Raw genomic sequence first — 21248 nt, forward strand, 5'->3', positions numbered from 1 at the left:
TGGATCTCCATAAAGAAAGGAGAAGCACTAGAAAAGGAATAAGTGAAGATAAAATAGAATCATAGGATGTCACAGCTGGAAACACTCTTAAAGATCATCCTCTCAAGTTGTGGATGGTAGAACTGAGTCCAGAGAGGGCAAGTGACTTGCCCATGGTCACACAGTGGCAGTGCCTGGCCAGGAGCCAAGGGCTCCCGGCTCCCAGCTCAGGGCTGTCTCCACTGCCACGCCCACACGGACCACAGTGAGTATACTCCCAGACAGCCAGGGAGGGCTCAAGTTAGGGCAAGGTTTGTTATTCTTCGACACTAAGAGACATAAATCAATCAAGTCATTCTTAGCTAAAACAACTGACCTCTTACCAAGAGTTCAAATTTAATCATAATAAATAAAAAGAGGGAATGGAAATCAGCAATGGTGCAGCAGACCACAGATGAGACGATCTGGAAGCACACGGGGCGTTTCCATTCTCCTCGATGGCCACTCTCTCTCTTTCCCTTTCCTTCTTCCTCTCTCCTACTTCTCAGTTGCTGCCACCAATAACCCCTCTGGGATCATTAGACTTGCAGCTCTTGGGTATGAGGTACTGACATCCTGACACCTGGAGAAGAGAGTGGGCACACAGGACCACACTCTCCAATCAAATCAGATCCAGAGGGCAGGACTAGAGGGGGAAAGTCTTCCTATGACTGCTGGGATGGGTTAATCTGTGGGAAACAGAAATGTGAGTGAACAATGTCATATAGAAATCCCCTTTACCAGCACGGAACTTCCAGAGACTTAAGTTGCTTCACATCTCTGGTATCAGAGTCCTCGTCTGTCCAATTTATTCTTTCAATTTATTCCACAAACACGTCTTGAGTTCCTGCTGTGGGCCACGATCTGCTGGGCACTGGGGAACAGCCAAGAGGTTTAAAGATCTCAGTTACCACGAGAGACTAAAAACAAAAGAAGAGAGGCTGGGCACAGTGGCTCGCGCCTGTAATTCCAGCACTTTGGGAGGCTGAGGCTGGTGGATCACTTGAGGTCAGGTGTTTGAGACCAGCCTGGCCAACATGGCAAAACCCTGTCTCTACTAAAAATACAAAAATTAGCCAGACAAGGTGGTGTATGCCTGTAATCCCAACCACTCAGGAGGCTGAGGCAGGAGAATCACTTGAACTCAGGAGGCTGAGGTTGCAGTGAGCTGATATCGCGCCACTGCACTCCAGCCTGGGTTACAGAGCGAGACTCTGTCCCCCCCGCCAAACAAAGGAAATATTAATCAAATACTTTTTTTCTTTTCAGGCATTATAATAGGTAAAAGGGACACAATGATTAACAAAAACAAAGAGTAAGCTTCATGGTCTTGGAAATAGGATTCACCAGATAACCTGAAAACCCTCCCATTAATAGGCACCTAGAAATTATGGATAAAATATAATAGATGGCCTCTGAAAAGCAGAGCTAAGAGCTCGAGTGAGTAAGGAAATTCCCAGGGACCAAAAATTGAGAGGGGAGTAAATATCAAAGGAATAAGCTTTTGAGTTAATTCTGTAGTTGTATGGAGTGGAGGTAGGAGGTAGAGGAGAGTGAAGAGGTTATAAGGAAGCTTTTCTGCTCTATCCTAGCCTCGGAGTGGGAAAAAATCTCTCCCAAGGGTTGGAACTGTGAGGCTTCACCTCATGTCAGGTGAGAAAGTTTGATTGTACTCCTGCAGTCCAGGAACTCCCAAACTGGTCATGTAACCTAATGACTATCCTCAAGACAGTGACACCCCTAGGATTCCTGACAGTAACAAACACAAAACTACTCTGGAGGGCATGCTCTCAACCAAGGCTGCATACGATTCCCACAGAGAGAGTGCTGCCATAGATGAGCTCATAGTCCAAAATTACAAGTTATATGTGAGCAAGAATCAGACAGAATAAGCAATAGATTTGATCAACCCTGCCAAGTGTTCAACCATAGAACAAACACAGAAACTTCAAAGTAAGTATGCCTTAAATAATTAACAACATAAAGGAAGGGGCTCAAAACAAGAAAAAGAAAGATGTCATTACAAAGAGCAAGCATATTTGGAAAATGCCCAACTTGAACTATTAGAAACATACAGAAAGCCACTGAAATGAAAAACCCAATAGATGAATTAAACAGCAGATTAAATGCAACTGAAGAGATAACTGGTGAGCTGGAAGATAGCTCTGTTAATAATTTATTGCTTCTTATGCAACAGAATATTTTTAAATTTAATTTTCTTCATTTTTCTTTTTCTTTTTTTTTTTTTTTTTAATTTTTATTTTTTGAGACGGAGTCTTGCTCTGTCGCCCAGGCTGGAGTGCAGTAGCCGGATCTCAGCTCACTGCAAGCTCCGCCTCCCGGGTTCACGCCATTCTTCTGCCTCAGCCTCCCGAGTAGCTGGGACTACAGGCGCCCGCCACCTCACCCGGCTAGTTTTTTTGTATTTTTTTAGTAGAGACGGGGTTTCACCGTGTTAGCCAGGATAGTCTCGATCTCCTGACCTCGTGATCCGCCCGTCTCGGCCTCCCAAAGTGCTGGGATTACAGGCTTGAGCCACGGCGCCCGGCCCATTTTTCTTTTTAAAAATTAATATTTTAATTGAAAAATCATAGTTATATATATTTCTGGGGTACAATGTGATGTTTTGATATATGTATACAATGTGCAATGATTAAATCAAGATAATTAACATACCCATCATAGCATCTCACTTGTTTTTAGTGGTAAGACATTTGAAATTTACTCTGTTTTGGGGGTTTTTTTGTTTTCATTTTTTGAGACAGGGTCTCACTTTGGCCCCCAGGCTGGAGTGCAGTGGCGCGATCTCGGCTCTTTGCAGCCTCAATTTCCTGGGTTCAAGCGATCCTCCTGCCTCAGCCCACCTAATGAGCTGGGACTACAGGCGTGCACCACCACACCTGGCTAATTTTTTGTATGTTTGCATACAGATGAGGTTTTGCCACGTTGCCCAGGCTGGTCTCGAACACCTGAGCTCAAGCAATCCACCCACCTCGGCCTCTCAAAGTGCTAGGATAACAGGCGTGAGCCACCAAGGCCAGCCCACTCTTAGTTATTTTGAAATACACAATACATTATAATCGACTTTAGTCACCCTGCTGTGACTGAAAACTTATTCCTCCTAACTGAGGAATTCCAGCTCACCAGTTACTGCTTTAGTTGCATTTAGTCGTCTATTTAACTCGGACTGTACAATTTGACCAACAGCTTCCCCTTCCCTGTCCCCACTCCCAGCCTCTAATAACCATTATTCTCCTCTCTACTTCTATGAGTTCAGCTTTTTAAAATTTCACAAACAGGCGTATCTCAGAGATATTGTAGGCTTGATTCTAAACTGTCACAAAAAAGCAAGTATCACAATAAAGCAAAACACAAATTTTGGGGTTTTCCAGTACATATAAGTTATGTTTACACTATACTGTGGTCTATTAAGTGTGTAATAACATTATGTCTAAAAATGTACGTATCTTAATTTTTTTTTTTTTTTTTTTGAGATAAAGTCTTGCTCTTGTAGCCCAGGCTGGAGTGCAATGGAGCCATCTCGGCTCACTGCAACCTCCACCTCCTGGGTTCAAGTGATTCTCCTGCCTCAGCCTCCTGAGTAGTTGGGATTACATGCACCTGCCACTATGCCCAGCTAAATTTTGTATTTTTAGTAGAGACTGGGTTTCACCATGTTGGCCAGGCTGGTCTTGGACTCCTGACTTCAGGTGATCCATCCACCTCAGCCTCCCAAAGTGCTGGGATTATAGGCGTGAGCCACCGCGCCTGGCCACATACCTTAATTTCAAAATACTTTACTGCTAACATGCTAACACAGAAATACAAAGTGAGATTATGCTGTTGGGAAAATGGTGGTGATAGACTTGCTCAACAAAGGCTGACCCTAACCTTCAATTTATTAAAAAAGAAAAAAAAGCACTATCTGCGAAGCACACGGAAGCAAGGTATGCTTGTATAAGTGAAATTATTTGGTATTTGTCTTTCTGTGTCGGGCTTATTTCACTTAACATAAGGTCCTCCAGGTTCATCCACATTGTCACAAATGACAGGCTTTCCTTTTTTTAAGACTGAATAGTATTCCATCATGTATATGTACCACATTTTCTTTATCCATTCATTTGTTGATGGACACTTAGGTTGATTCCGTATCTTGGCTATTGTGAATAGTGCTACAAGAAACATGAGAGTGTAGATGTCTCTCCAACATACTGGTTTCATTTCCTTTGAATATATACCCAGTAGTAGGACTGCTGGATAATATGGTAGTTCTGTTTTTAGTTTTTTGAGGAACATCCTTTCTGTTTTCTATAGTAGCTGTACTAATTTACATGCCCACCCACAGTGTACAAGGGTCCCCTTTTCTCTACATCCCTACCAACACTTGTAACCTTTTATCTTTTTGATAACAGTCATCCTAACAGGTGAGAAGTGATAGCTCATTGTGGCTTTAATTTGTACTTCTCTAATGATCTGTGAGGGTGGGCATTTTTTCATGAACCTGTTGGCCATTGGTATGTCTTCTTTTGAGAAATGGCTGTTCAGGTCTTTTGTCCATTTTAAAATCAGGTTATTTATCTTATTGCCATTGAGTTGAGTTCCTTATATATTTTTGATATTATGGTTTGCAAATATTTTCTCCCACTCTGTGGGTTGTCTCTTCATTTTGTTAATTGTTTTCTTTGCTGTGCAGGAGCTTTTCAGTTTTATGCAATCCCATTCATCTACTTTTGCTTCTGGTGCCTGTGCTTTTGGGATCATATCCAAAATATCATCACCCAGACCAATGCCATGGAGCTTTTTCCTTATGTTTTCTTCTAGTAGTTTTACAGTTTTAGGTCTTTTAATAATCTTTCATCCATTTTGTGTTGATTTTTGTATATGTTGTGAGATAAGGATCCAATTTCATTCTTCTGCGTGTGTATAATTGATTATTTCCAGTTTTCCAAACACCATGTATTGAAGAGACTGTTATTTCCCCGTTGTGTGTTCTTTTGTGCCTTTGTCATAAATCAATTGACCATAAATGCCTGGGTTTATTTCTAGGCTTTCTATCCTGTTTCACTGCTGTGAATGTTTTTATGCCAGTACCATGCTCTTTTGATTACAGTTGATTTATAATATACTTTGAAATTAGTAGTGTGATGCTTCCAGTTTTGTTCTTTTGCCCAAAATTGTTTTGGCTATTCAGGATCTCTTGTGGTTCCATATGAATTTATGAATTTTTTTTTCTATTTTTGTGAAAAACTGACATTCATATTTTGGTAGAGAGTGTACTGAATCTGTAAATCACTTTGGGTAGTACAGACATTCTAATAATATTAATTCTTCCAACCCACCAATGCAGGATATTTTTCCATTTATTTGTGTTTTCTTCAATTTATTTCATCAGTGTTTTATTTTATTTTGTTTTATTTTGAGATGGAGTTTTGCTCTTGTTGCCCAGGCTGGAGTGCGGTGGCACAATCTCGGCTCACTGTAACCTCCGCCTCCTGGATTTAGGCGATTCTCCTGCCTCAGCCTCCTGAGTAGCTGGGGATTACAGACGCCTGCCACCGCGCCCGGCTAATTTTTCGTGTTTTTAGTAGAGACAGGGTTTCACCATGTTGGCCAGGCTGGTTTCCAACCCCTGACCTCAGGCAATCCACCTTCCTCAGCCTCCCAAAGTGCTGGGATTACAGGCATGAGTCACTGTACCTGGCCCATCAATGTTTTATATAAGTTTTCGGTCTTTAGGTCTTTTACCTCCTTTGATAAATTTACACATAATTATTTTATTTTGTGTGTATTCCTGTTGTAAATAGGATTGTTTTCTTAATTTTCTTTCCAGATAATTTGCTATTAGTGTATAAACATGCTGCTGATTTTTATACGTTGATTTTGTCTGCTGCAACTTTACTGAATTTATTTATCAGTTCTAACAGGCTTTTTGGTGGAGTTTTTAAGGTTTTCTATATATAAGATTATGTCACCATAAAACCGAGACAATTTCACTCGTACCTTTCCTATTAGGATGCCTTTTATTTCTTTCTCTTGCCTGATTGCCTACAATAGAACATTTTAAGAATAGTATTATGTTGTTATAAGTTGCAGTGTTACTTTGAGACCAATCATTCAAAGGATAAAGAAAGAGAGATTGATATTTTAAACACAGATATAATGAGCTTTTACACATTAACTTCAAGACATATCTGTATCTCACATTTGAATAGACTAGCTTTTGGCATCATACATCTCAAACCTTACTTCTCCTTTAACAACCATATGCATCTAATGCTGAACATCATAGGCCTGTTATCCTAGTACAACACCTGATCCCTGTACCTTATGCCACAATCTCAGGTGAACTGACAGGGTGGGGAGGAGTATTATTCCTGGAAGCCATTCCCAAACCAGGTGGCTAGCAATGCCTTACCTATACATGGAAATGACTGAGATCAACAGAAATATATAGCACTGGGCTAGACAGTCCATCATCAACTTGGTGCCACCATCACTTCTTTCAAGTCAGATAATTACTTTTACTACTAGGACTCCAAGGTAGAGTTAGCCAGTAAGAAAATGTGAACAAGATTGGAAGGTGGGTAGAAGTAAGGTAAAATCATAGCCATTTTTTTCAGGTTGCAACAGTCACACATGGATTTGCAATTTTTCTGCAAGCTCCACTCTGAGGTTTTACAGAAACTGCAATTCATAGCCTTTCCACAAACTCTTACTTCACAGTCATAATGGCAAGATATGGTAGTTTCTTAGACTGTCTTGTAATCAGTGGCTTCTCCCAGCCCCACCCCCAGGCTAGAGGTATGGATGTACGGATATTACCTGGATTCCTAGACAGAGGCTAATGGTTTAGCTGGAAGGACAGGGACTTTGAAAGAATAAGATTACCGCCGAGCGTGGTGGCTCACACCTGCAATGCCAGCACTTTGGGAGGCCAAGGCGGGCGGATCACATGAGGCCAGGAGTTTGAAACCAGCCTGGCCAAGATGGCAAAACCCCATCTCTTCTAGAAATACAAAACTGAGCCAGGCATGGTGGTGCATGTCTGTAATTCCAGCTACTCAGAGGGCTGAGGCACAAGCATTGCTTGAACCTGGGAGATGGAGGTTGTAGTGAACCAAGATTGCACCACTGCACTCCAGCCTGGGCAACAGAGACTCCATCTCAATCAATCATCAATCAATCAATCAACCAATCAATCAAATATGTAGGAAAGATGACAGGGCCAAAAAAACCCAAGTCATTCTTGAAGAAGAACAAGAGGGGAAGATTTGCCCTACTAGATATGAAAATAAAGGCTGCCCTACCAGCCATCAAGACAAAAGTACAGTAATAAAAAAAAAGTATGGTATTGGTGCAAGAGTAGACTGATGAAATAGAAGAAAAAGCCCAGAAACAAATGTAGGTAGATACGGTGCTGTGGTCTAAATGTTTATATCCCCCCAAAATGCATACATTGACATCTTCCTCCCCAAGGTGATGGGAAGTGGGGCCTTTGGGAAGTGATGGGGTCAAGGAGGTGGCACCCTCATGAACGGGATTAGTGCTCTTATAAGAAGAAGCCTGCAAGACAACGCTCACCCCTTCCACCATGTGAGGACACAGCAAGAAGCTGCCATTTAAGAGCCAGAAAGCAGGCCCTCACCAGACACCAAATTCGCCTTGATTTTGGACTTCCCAGCCTCCAAAACTATGGGAAATAAATTTCTGTTGTTTTTAAGCTACCCAGTTTATGGTATTTTGTGATAGCAGCCCAGGTGAACTAAAATATACGGAAGCTGGTTTTATGACAGAACAGATGTTATAGTTTAACAGGAAAAGGACGGACCACAACAAATGATACCAGCACAATTGGTTGTCCATATGGAAAAAAGTTAAAATTTATTCCTCCTGCATGCCCTACATAAAAATCCATTTAAAGTAGCTTAAACACAAATGTGAAAGGTGAAACTATAACAAAAATTAGGACATGATATAGGATAATACAGAATAATAATTTCATAATTTAGGTCCTCAGGGTAGAGAGAGACTTATTAAATAAGGGACAAAACGGCACCTACCTTTAAAAAAAAAAATGGTCAGGTGAGCACACAGGCTCGCACATAACGTCAGCTACCCACGAGACTGAGGTAAAAGGATCACTTAAGCCTAAAAGTTCGAGGCTGCAGTGAGCCATGATCACAGCACTACACTCCAGCCTGGGTGACAGAGTGAGACCTCAACTCTAAAAAAAAAAAAGAAAGAAAGAAAGAAAGAAAGTACATGAAGTAATTAAGAACTTCTGGTTTTCAAGAGACTTCATAAAGAATGAGAAAAAACAAGACACAAACTTGGAGATGACAATTGCAACACATATTACAACGGATTAATTTCCAGAACATAGAATGCTTATAAATCAATAAGAAAGAGAAAAATAGCCCCAAAGGAAATAGATGGAAACCCGGAATTCCACTGAAGATCAAAGACAAATGTGTAATAAATATAAGAATATGCTTAACACAATTGAGAATTAAGGAAATGCAAATTAAAATCACAAAGCCTAAATTAAAAGTTTAAACGAACAGACGCAATGCCCTACCATTCCACGCTTACCAATTGGGCAACAATTAAAGCACTGACAGTCCCAAGTGCTAGTGAGCGTGTGAAGCAAAAGAAATTCAAATATTGCAAATGGGAATGGAAACTGATATCACCACTGGTTGTTAGGTACTAATTAATAATGTTGAACACGCATATACTCTATGACCCCCAGTCCCAGTGAGGTATATAATTACCAAAAAAGTGGAAGCATTCTCTGTGTCCATAATAAGTAGAGTGGATTTATGTATTGTGATATATTGACACTGGGCTACTATACCACAGCTGAAATAAATGAACAACAGTGATATTCATCAACATTAATTAACTTCAAAAATATAAATTTGAAGGAGAAAAAATCAGGTCACTGAAGAATATATATAATACAATATGATTCCATTTGTATACATTCTAAAAGTAGAAGAAATAATAATAAATTGCTTTAAAATACATGTGGTAAAAACTATACGGAAAAGTAATCGAATAATCAACATAAAATTCAGAATAGCAGTTACATGGGGACTGCAACAGAATGCACTTAAACAGCAGCCAAAGGGAGCATCCCAGGCATTAGATAATGTTCAAATTGTTCACCAAAGTGCTGGGCACCGTTTTGTTTTTAGACAAGGTTTTGCACTGTTGCCAGGCTAGAGTACAGTGGCATAATCAGGACTCACTGCAGCCTAGACTTCCCCAGCTCAAGTGATCCTCCCGCCTCAGCACCCCCCGAGTAGCTGTGACTACAGGTGTACACCATCACATCCAGCTAATTTTTTTTAATTTTAGTAAATTAAATTAATTTTTTTTTATTATTTTAATTTTAGTTGCTCAGGCTGGTCTCAAATTCCTGAGCTCAAGCAATCCTCCTGCCTTGGCTTCCCAAAGTGCTAGGATTACAGGCATGTGTGGTAGCTAACGTATGTTTTACATATTATTTATGTATGACACACAATAAAAGCAAACACACAAAGGGTTGAAGCAACTGTTGGAGACTGAGGGCCCAAAAAAGTTCCATTTACATAATAAAACTGGTGTGTTTTAACAGTAACTATGTCAGCTCTAAAGGGTATTGGCAGGCCAGACAATTTGAAGAGAAAAAGGATACATTAATCTAATCATACGTTTATTAACTTATTTTCTTAATATACAATTTTAAATCAGAAGTTATTATTTGTAGACTTATTAAAAAGAGAACATGGCTTAAAATGTCCAGAATTGATGAATCATCAGATACAGAAAGCACAATTAATCCTTAGAAGGGGAAGTAAAAATGAAATTCCAGGCCAGGCGCGGTGGCTCATGTCTGCAATCCCAGCACTTTGGGAGGCCAAGGCGGGTGCATTACGAGGTCAGGAGATCGAGACCATCCTGGCTAACACAGTGAAACCCCGTCTCTACTTAAAAAAATACAAAAAAATTAGCCGGGCCTGGTGGCGGGCGCCTGTAGTTCCAGCTACTCGGGAGGCTGAGGCAGGAGAATGGCATGAACCCGGGAGGCGGAGATTGCAGTGAGCGAAGATTGTGCCACTGCACTCCAGCCTGGGTGACAGAGAGAGACTCCGTCTCAATAAATAAATAAATAAATAAATAAATAAATAAATAAATAAATAAATAAAAATTTAAAAAAGAAATTCCACCCAGGACAGCCACAAAATTTATCATTCTAACTAGGATATTTTTGAGAGTAAATAGAGCACTATTCATAATTCTGAAAGGGTGCCAGGTGTAAACCAGGACTGTCCAGGGAAAATCAGTAATATATCACCCCCGGGAGAAACAGCACAGAACGTGTTCCTGCGCATTCAAGGGAAACGGAGATGGACTTCCTGGAGGACGCACGCTCAGGGCAGTGGCCTTGAGGCCTCCAAGCCGGATTGGCACTAGGCCTTTCAGGTTACCCGAGAGCAAAGAAAAGTGGTATCAGGATAGCACAGAGCAAAGAAGATAAAGAAGATCAAGAACCCAACAGGTGTCCGGTCCCTGGGTGCGACGGCCAGGGCCACATCACCGGGAAGTACGCGTCCCACCACAGTGCCTCCGGGTGCCCCTTGGCGGCCAAGCGGCAGAAGGACGGGTACCTGAATGGATCCCAGTTCTCCTGGAAGTCGGTCAGGACGGAAGGCATGTCCTGCCCCACGGCTGGGTGCGACGGCTAGGGCCACATCAGCGGCAGCTTCCTCACGCACCGCAGGCAGTTCCTGTCTTCTGTGCAACAGAAAAGCACCCCTATTTATACATACGGATCCCAGTGTCTCCCAGAACCCTGCATGAGGACAGGGGCCTTGGCTGCTCACCAGGACCTCTCAGGGCCCAGCAGGCCGGGGAGTTCCTCCTTAGGTGTACGGAACCGGTGGTGTCACGGAGGCGTCTCACCCTTCCCAGTGAGTGTGCTCCTGCGCGTGCCGTCCCCTGTCCGGTCCAGGTTTGATGATTACAAAGAACTCCACGTGAACTTCCTTCTGCAGACAGCTCCATGCCCTTGTGCAATCAGATCTTCAGAATCTATTCCTGGAAACAACAATGCTAGCTTTAAATTTTTGACAGATCGTGCCAAAATGCCCTCCAAAAAAGCTTCTACTTTCCCTAACCTTTCGCCATTAACAAAGTATTTTAAAACTTAAAAGAAAAAAAAAAGAAAGAAAGAAAAAAGAAAAAGAAGAAAAGAAAAAAAACAGCAGTCACAGATAAAAAATACTGATTGCCAGTACTTGCTGACAGTAGACTTCTCAACAGCAACAATAGATGCCAGGATAAGATGGGGAAATATGGGCCGGGTGCGGTGGTTCATGCTTGTAATCTCAGCACTTTAGGACGCTGAGGCAGGTGGATCACGAGGTCAGGGGATGGAGACCATCATGGCTAATGCAGTGAAACCCCGTACCCCGTCGCTACTAAAAACACATAAAATTAGCCAGGCATGGCCGGGCGCGGTGGCTCAAGCCTGTAATCCCAGCACTTTGGGAGGCCGAGATGGGTGGATCACGAGGTCAGGAGATCGAGACCATCCTGGCTAACACGGTGAAACCCCGTCTCTACTAAAAAATACAAAAAACTAGCCGGGCGAGGTGGCGGGCGCCTGTAGTCCCAGCTACTCGGGAGGCTGAGGCAGGAGAATGGCGTGAACCCGGGAGGCGGAGCTTGCAGTGAGCTGAGATCCGGCCACTGCACTCCAGCCTGGGCGACAGAGCAAGACTCCGTCTCAAAAAAAAAAAAGGAAAATATTTTCAAATTACTTAAAGAAAATAATGGTCAACCTAGAATTCTATCCCCAGCTAGATGTTAGAAGGAAGAAAATGACTTTTGCTTAAACGAAGAAAGAGTGTTTGTTACCATTGCATACCAATGTGCAAAGAACTAAAGGATATACTTCAGGTAGAAGAAAACTGAATATAGAAAAAGGAACCAGGAGCAATAAACAGCGATGAGTGAACAAATTGGTAGAGTCCAAGATAAATCTAAATAAGCCATGCCATCATAAAACAACATGAATTTTTATAATACAAAATGTAAGGATATTGAAATAAGATACATTAAAAAACTTAAAACAATATGTAAGCTAGGAAGAAAATGATCATACTTCAAGTATCAAATAGTTCCTACATTATCTGGGAAAAATATAAAGATGTTGAATAACTGCTACCTTGTTAAGTAAAGAATACATATATATGTTAAACATTTAAGAATAACACTAAAAGAATAGAAATAGAATTCACAGCTTTCAAATTAGTAGAGGTAAAAAAAGAAAAACAAATCAACCCAATAGGAGACAAGAAATGGGGGGAAAAAAAGAGGAAAAGCTGACTGTGCACAGTGGCTCATGCCTGTAGTCCCAGGACTTTGGGAGGCTGAGGTGGGCGGATCACCTGGGGTCAGGAGTTCAAGACCAGCCTGGCCAACATGGTGAAACCCTATCTCCACTAAAAATACAAAATCAGCTAGGCATGGTAGCATGTGCCTGTGGTCCCAGGTGCTTGGGAGACTGAGGCAGGAGACTCGCTTGAACCCAGGAGGCAGAGGTTGCAGTGAGCTGAGATGGCACCACTGCACTCCAGCCTGGGTAATAAGAGCAAAACTCCGTCTCAAAAAAAAAAAAAAAAAAAAAAGAGGAAAAGCAGAGCACTAAAAAGAACAAAAGTAATATAAATTAGTTCTATATGTCATGTATATTAACGAAAATGAGATAATCAATACAACATATCAGTAATCACAGTACATTAAAAATGCTAAAGGATTTACTCAGCAGATAGAGATTCTCTGATTAGATTAAAAAATAAAAGCTGTATGTATACTGTTTATAAAAGACCCACACCTAAAACTCAAGGATTCAAAAAAGCTGAAACTTTTATTTAATGATAAAAGATAAACTAGGCAAATATTAATCAAAAGAAAGCTGTTGTAACCAATCTCTGGCAAAATATATTTTAAGTCCAAAGCATTATTAGAAATAAAGAGCCACGGCTTGGTGTGGCGACTCACACCTGTAATCCTAGCTCTTTGGGAGGCCAAGGCAGGCGGATCACTTGAGGTCAGGAGTTCAATACCAGCCTGGCCAATATGGTGAAACTCCGTCTCTACTAAAAATAAAAAAGAAATTAGCCAGGTCTAGTGGTTCATGCCTGTAGTTCCAGCTACTTAGGAGGCTGAGGCAGGAGAATTGCTTGAACTCAGGAGGCAGAGGTTGCAGTGAGTCAAGATCATGCCATTGCACTCCAGCCTGGGCTGTCTCAAAAAAAAAAAAAAAATAGAAATCAAGAAAAAAAGGAATAACGAGTCACTATACTATAATTAAAGCAGATAATCACAAAGGTCGAACATTTCGGAACTTATATGCTTCCAGTTAACACAACCTCAAAATATATTAAGCAAAAATTAAATATAAAAAGCAAAAACTGAGAGAATTATAAGACGAAATTTAAAGTCTACAAGCATAGTAGGAGAGGTTAACATCTCTTAGAAATTGGAATTTGAAATTGAATTAGAAATAGAAGTATCCAAGAGACAACCAAGTTAGGCTGTAGATTAAACACGGTAAGTTTAATCTAATGAACATATGCACAACTCCACAACCAACACCTACAGAATACACATTTTTTAAGCTTCATGAACATTTTGAAAATTGATTTTGTACTACAATACAAAGCAAATCAAGAACCAATACCATGTAGACTGCATTCTGTCATCACAATTCAATTAAATTCAAAATCAATAACAGCACAATTTTAAAAATCTAATATGTTTGGGAAATGTAAAAACACACTTCTGAACAACAAATGGATCAAAGAAAAAATCATAATGAAGATTAGAAAATATTGATAACTTAATAAAATTCTTTGTGTCAAAATTTGGGGAATGTAGCTAAAAGCAGTAATTAGAGGAAAAGTCATACAAGCATATATTGAAAGAAACTGGAAATTAATTGAATAAATATCAGATTCAAGATTTTCTATAAACTACATCAGAGTGAATACAAAGAAAATAGAAGGAAATAATAAAGAAAGGAACAACTATTAATAAAATAGAAAACAAAGAAACAATAGAAGGGGATAATCAAGTCTGGTTCTTTGAAAATAGCAATAGACAGAAATTTGATCTGATTGATCAAAGCAAGAAACGGCACAAATAAATAATATTAGCAATTAAATAACTACAGATACAATAGATACTTTGAAAATAATAAGTAAATACTATGAGCGAGATTAGCCAATAAACTGGGTGAAATAAACATTTTCACAGAGCAAAAACACTTACCAAAACTGACTAAGGGCCAGGTGTGGTGGCTCATACCTGTAATCCCAGCACTTTGGGAGGCCGAGGCAGGAGGATTGCTTGAATCCAGGAGGTTGAAACCAACCTGGGCAACAGAGTGAGACCTTGTCTCTACAAATACATAAATTTTTTAAATAAGCAGGGCATAGTGGTGCATGCCTGTAGTCCCAGCTACTCGGGAAGCTGAGGCAGGAGGACCATGGCACTGCAGCCTGGGCAACAGAGCAAGACCCTGTCTCAAGGAAAAACAAAACAACTGACTTAAAAAAAGAGGATCTGAATAAACAAATAATCGTTAAAGGAATTAAATTCATGTTTTAGAAACCTATCCCCACCTACACAAACACACAATATGTGGTCCAGGTGATTTTACAAGTTAGCTCTACCAAACATTCAAAAAACAGACAACCAACTTCATGCAAACGATTCCAAAGAACAAGAAAAGAAGGAAAACCTTCAAACTATTTTATGAGGTAAATATAACCTTGATACCAAAATGAAACAAGAAAAATATAAGAAAGGAAAATTACAGCACAATCTCACTTTTGAACAATTTGAGATGCAATAATCTTAAATAAAATGTTTTCAAACCAAGCGCTCGCTACACATGTACTAAAATTAGAACAACACAGAGTAGATTAGCATGGCCTCTGTGCAGGGATGACACACACATCTCACCCCAGTTAAAATGACTTCTACCCAAAAGTCAAGCAATAACAAATGCTAGTGAGGTTGTGGAGAAAAGGGAGCCCTCGAACGCTATTGGTGGGAATGTAAATTGGTACAAGCACTATGGAAAACAGTTTGGAGGTTCCTCAAAAAACTAAAAACAGAGCTACCATATGATCCAGCAATCCCACTGCTGGGTATATTCTCAAAATAAAGGAAAATAGTACATTGAAGAGATATCTGCACTCCTATGTTTGTTGCAGCACTATTCACAATAGCTAAGATTCAGTGTCAATTAACAGATGAACGTATAAAGAAAATGTGGTACATATACACAATGGAGTACTATTCAGTCACAAAAAAGAATGAGATCCAGTCATTTGCAACAACATGGGTGGAACTGGAGGTCATTTTGTTAAGTGAAATAAGCCAGGCATGGAAAGACAAACATCGCATGTTCTCATTTATTTGTGGGATCTAAAAATCAAAACAACTGAACTCATGAACATAAAGAGTAGAAGGATGGTTACCAGAGGCTAAGAATGGTAGCCGGGGACTGATGGGGAGGTGGTGATGGTTAATGCATACAAAAAAATAGAAAGAATGAATAAGGGCTGGGCGTGGTGGCTCACACCTGTAATTCCCATCTCTACTAAAAATACTAGTATTAGCCGGGCATGGTGCCGTGTGCCTGTAGTCCCAGCTACTTGGCAGGCTGAGGCAGGAGAATTGCTTGAACCTGGGAGGTGGAGGTTGCAGTGAGCCAAGATCACGCCACTGCACTCCAGCCTGGGCAACAGAGCTACGATTTTGATAGCACAACAGGGTGACTGTAGTCAATAATAACTTAATTGTACATTTTAAATTAAAGAGTGTAATTGAATTGTTTGTAACTCAAAGGATGAATGCTTGAGGGGATGGATACCCCATTCTCCATGACCTGCTTGTTTCACATTGCATGCCTGTATCAAAAATCTCACGTACCCCATAAATATATATACCTACTCTGTACCCACAAAAATTAAAAATTAAAAAAAAATTCTTTTAAGTTCACAAACCAATACAGCATTATGTACTACAATAACAACAACCAACATAAACCAATGAGGTTTATTTCAGGAATAAAAGAATGGTCTAACATTAGAAAATCTGTTAACATAATTAACAGGAATAGATCAAAAAGGGAAATTATATATAGAAAAATTATTTGAAAAAACTAAGGGCTGGCTGTATATCCATTTGTGATCTATGCTATGGTTTGACTGTCACTGCCAAAACTCATGTTGGAACCTTAATTCTCATGCATCAATATTGGGAGGTGGTACCTTTAAGAGGTGATTAGGCCATTACTATAGATTAGCATCTTTCTCTAGAAACTCGATTAATTCCTGGGAAGGGATTCATTTCCCCAAGCAGATTTTGTTTCTGTTTTTCTTTCTGAACCAGGGTCTCGTTGTGTCACCCAGGCTGGAGTGCAGTAGTACAGTCATAGCTCACTGCAGCCTCAAATTTCCGGGCTCAAGTGATCCTCCTGTCCCAGAGTAACTGGGACTACAGGTGCACACCACCACACCTGGCTAGTTTTTTTTTATTATTATTTTGTATAGAGATGAGGTTTTGCCATGCTACCTAGGCTGGTCTCAAACTCCTGAACTCAAGCAATCCACCTGCCTCAGCCTCCCAAAGTGCTCCCAAAGGATTACAGGCGTGAGCCACCATGCCCAGCCTAGCAGGTTCTTATAAAGCAAGGTTGCCTCTCCTGTTTGGTCTCTCAGCACATACCCGCTTCCCCTTCCGCTTTCCCACCATGTTATGACACAGCACGAGGCCCTCACCAGAAGCCACGCAGATACTGGTGCCACACCTCTTGGACTTCCCAGCTTCCAGAACCGTGAGTCAAGTAAACCTCTTTTCTTTACAAATTACCCATTCTCAGGGATTCTATTATAACAACATGAAATGGACTAAGACTATATATATAAATATATATTTTTTTAATTCTTAGCAAATTAAGACTTGAAAAAAAACTTTGTAACTTTAAAAGGGTGTATCTATAAAAACTTAAAGCAACCATCATACTTCATGGGCAAAATTCTCCTCAAAGCATTCTCTTCAAAGTTAGGATCAAGAGCTGCCTATTCTTACCTCCTCTATTGACCATTATTCTGGAGGTCACAGCCAGTGTGTGAAGACTAGAAAGAAAATCAAAGCTGAAAAGTCTTTAAAGGAAAAAATGAAATTGTCATTCTCTACAGTTTATAGCATTGTCCATAAAGAAAATCCAAGAGGAGGCCAGCATGCCGATAGTCCAGCTGCTCAGGAGGCTAAGGCAGGAGGCTTGCTTAAGCTCAGGAGTCCAAACGTGCAGTGAGCTATAATCATGCCACTGCACTCCAGCCTGGGAGATAGAGTGAGACCCCGTGTCTTAAAAAAAAAAAAATTCCAAGAGAAGCACCTTAGAAAAGTGAGAAAAGGCTGGGTGCAGTTGCTTATGCCTGTAATCCCAGCACTTTGGGAGGCAGAGGTGGGCAGTTCACTTGAGGCCAAAAGCTTGAAACCAACCTGGCCAACGTGGTGAAACACTGTCTTTACTAAAAATACAAAAATTAGCCAGGTATAGTGGCATGCACCTGTAGTCCCAGCTACTCAGGAGGCTGAGGCAGGAGAATCACTTGAACCTGAGAGAAGGAGGTTGCAGTGAGCTGAGATCATGCCACTGCAGACAGAATGAGACTCTGTCTCAAAAAAAAAAGTGACAAAGGTGCTGGATAAATTATTCGTGTGCAAAAATCAACTGTGCTCCTATAATAAGCACATGAGTGATTTTAAAATGTAATTTTTTAAAAATTTCATTTAAAATAGCCAAAAACCTGTATGATACCTAAAATTGAATTCAACAAAAGTTATGCAAAATATTTCCAGAGAAAAAAATGTGTAACTTTATTAAGACTTTTAAAAACCTAAAAAAAAAGAGAGAGAGAAATTATGTTCATGAATGGGAAGTCCCAGGTTCATAAAGATGGCAAACCTCTCTCCAAATAGTGGATCAATATAATGCAAATGCAAACAAAATTTCAACTCTGTGTGTGCATGCACACAATCTGACAAACTGCTCTTACAATTTATATGGAGGAGCTCAGGCCCTAAATAGACAAGTCAATTTTGGAGAACAAAGTGGGATGACTTACCCTATGAGATAGCAGGACATTTTATAAATTATAGTAATTAGCACAGTGTGGTATTGGCATAGGGATAGAAAAATAAACCGATGGCACAGAACTGAGCCCAGAAACAAGTCTAAGCCTTTGAGGAAACCTCGTCTATGGCAGAGATGGTATTACAATTCAGGCTGGGAAGGGGTGACAGTCTAGTCAATAATAATGTTGGGAATATTGGTTTCTCAAATAAGGAATAGAGGGAAAAAATAGATTCTTACATCACACAATAGACAAAAAGCAATTTCAGGTGAATTAAAGACCCAAATGTAAAAAGCAAAGTTTAAAACTTTCAGAAGAAATTATAGAAAAAAATATCTGTATTATGACTTCAGAGAAAGGTTTTTTAATTTTTATTTATTTATTTATTTTTTGATAAAGTTTAACTCTGTCACCCAGGCTGGAGCACAGTGGCACAATCTCGGCTCACCGCAACCTCCGCCTTCCGGGCTCAAGCAATTCTCTTGCCTGAGCCTCCTGAGTAGGTGGGATTACAGGTGCATGCCTTCAATGCCCAGCTAATTTTTGTATTTTTTGTAGAGATGGGATTTTGCCATGTTGGCCAGGTTGGTCTCAAACTCTTGACCTCAAGTGATTCACCTGCCATGGCCTCCCAAAATACTGGGATCACAGGTGTGAGCCACCATACCCGGCCAGAAAAAAGTTGTTTTTTTTTTTTTTTTTTTTTGAGACAGAGTCTCTCTCTGTCACCCAGGCTGGAGTGCAGTGGTGCTATCTTGGCTCACTGCAATCTCCACCTCCCGGGTTCACGCCATTCTCTCTCCTCAGCCTCCCAAGTAGCTGGGACTACAGGCGCCCGCCACCACGCCCAGCAAATTTTTTGTATTTTTAGTAGAGATGGAGTTTCACTGTGTTAGCCAGGATGGTCTCGATCTCCTGACCTTGTGATCCGCCCGCCTCAGCCTCCCAAAGTGCTGGGATTACAGGCCTGGCCCAGAAAAAAATTTTTTAAGTAATCATAAAGCAGAAAAGAAAAGATTGTTAAATCTGATGACAGACAATGCCCTTAACAGAGTGAAAAGATGAAGCACAGTGTTTCTTATAAAGTGAAATATGCACTATCCCTATGATCCAGCAGTTCCACTTTGAGGTATTTACCCAAGAGAAATGAAAACATGTCCACAAAAAGACAGGTACAAGGATGTTTATAGCCATTTTCCTCACAGCGGCCAAAATCTGAAATAATCTACATGTCCAGCAACAGGAGAATGGATAAACATATTGTGGTATATTTATACAATGGCCATCTTCTTAACAATAAAAATGAAATCTTCATAACAACATAGATGAATCTTGAAAACATTATGCTGAGCACAAGAAGCCAGACATACTTACTGTATTCTTTCTATTACATTAAGTTCTAAATCAGGCAAAATTACTGTATATTAATAGTAAAAGAAGTCAAGCCAGTAGTTGTCAGGGAAAGGGCACAGAAGGTCTTGCTAGGATGGTGGAAATGTTCTATAACATAATGGAGAAGTGGGTTCATAGCTGCATGTATTTGTCAAAAGCCATCAAACTAGGCAAGGCGTGGTGGCTCACACCTGTAATCCCAGCACTTTGGGAGGCCAAGGTGGGTAGATCACCTGAAGTCAGGAGTTCGAGACCAGCCTGACCAACACAGTGAAACCCCATCTCTACTAAAAATACAAAATTAGCTGGGCGTGTGGTGCACGCCTGTAATCTCAGCTACTTGGGAGGCTGAGGCTGCAGAATTGCTTGAACCTGGGAGGCAGAGGTTGCAGTGAGTGAAGATCATGCCATTGCACTCCAGCCTAAGCAATAAGAACGAAACTCTGTCTCAAAACAAAACAAAACAAAAAACAAAACAAAAAAGAAAAAGCCATCAAACTGTAGCAATTAAGATTTGTGTATATAACTATATTTTAAAAATCTCGGCCGGGCGAGGTGGCTCACGCCTGTAATCCCAGCACTTCGGGAGGCCGAGGCGGGCGGATCACAAGGTCAGGAGATCGAGACCATCCTGGCGAACACGATGAAACCCTGTCTCTACTAAAAATACAAAAAATTAGCTGGGTGTGGTGGCAGGCACCTGTAGTCCCAGCCACTTGGGAGGCTGAGGCAGGAGAATGGCGTGAACCTGGGAGGCAGAGGTTGTGGTGAGCCAAGATCGCGCCACTGCACTCCAGCCTGGGCGACAGAGCAAGACTGTCTCAAAAAAATAAATAAATAAATCTCAAATCCACTCCCCCAACCCACCACAAAAAGAAAAACTATAGCCAGGGAAAAGGCATTTGCCTGATAAGAGATTCATGTGCAAAATCCATAAAGAACTGCCACAAATCAATTCCTAGGAAAAAGTGTCAAATAGAATAGTCAGAAGAATACAAACAGGCAATTTACAGAAGGGAAAACATTTGGAAAGATGCTCAACCTCACTACTAATGAGGAAAATAACACAATAGCACTTCATACCCATTGGATTCACAAAGTTGTTGAAATCTAAGGATACTAAACACTGGTGAGACTGTGGAGCAACTGGAATTCAAATAGCGTGCTCTGCTTGTGGGAACGTGGACAGGCAGCGTCTAGGAAAAGTGAAGAGGTCCCTCTCTTGTGATCCAGCCATTCCTGGCAGGTGTGTCTTTAGCTGGGGCGCATTTGTTTCTCTCATGTGCACAAGGGGAACCCTCACCGCACCACTGTTTGTAACCAAAAAAAAAATGGAGGATGGGCAGAAATACAAAAAAGAAAACATAGAGGCCAGGTGTGGTGGCTCATGCCTGTAATCCCAGCACTTTGGGAGGCCAAGGCGGGCAGATCACAAGGTCAGGAGTTCAAGATCAGCCTGGCCAACATGATGAAACCCCGTTTCTACTAAAAATACAAAAATTAGCCAGGTATAGTGGTGCGCGCCTGTAATTCCAGCTACTCAGAAGGCTGAGGCAGGAGAATCGCTTGAATCTGGGAGGCAGAGGTTGCAGTGAGCCAAGATCGCACCATTGCACTCTAGCTCTGGGC

General features: G+C 40.8%; 1 pseudogene; it reads left to right on the forward strand.

Moving 5' to 3' along the window:
• Positions 1-14942: 14942 nt before the first annotated feature.
• LOC116271103 lies at positions 14943-15056 on the forward strand (annotated as a pseudogene).
• The last annotated feature ends 6192 nt before the right edge of the window (positions 15057-21248 follow it).

This window comes from Papio anubis, chromosome 17, assembly GCF_008728515.1.
Source record: "Papio anubis isolate 15944 chromosome 17, Panubis1.0, whole genome shotgun sequence".
Taxonomy (NCBI): Eukaryota; Metazoa; Chordata; class Mammalia; order Primates; family Cercopithecidae; genus Papio; species Papio anubis.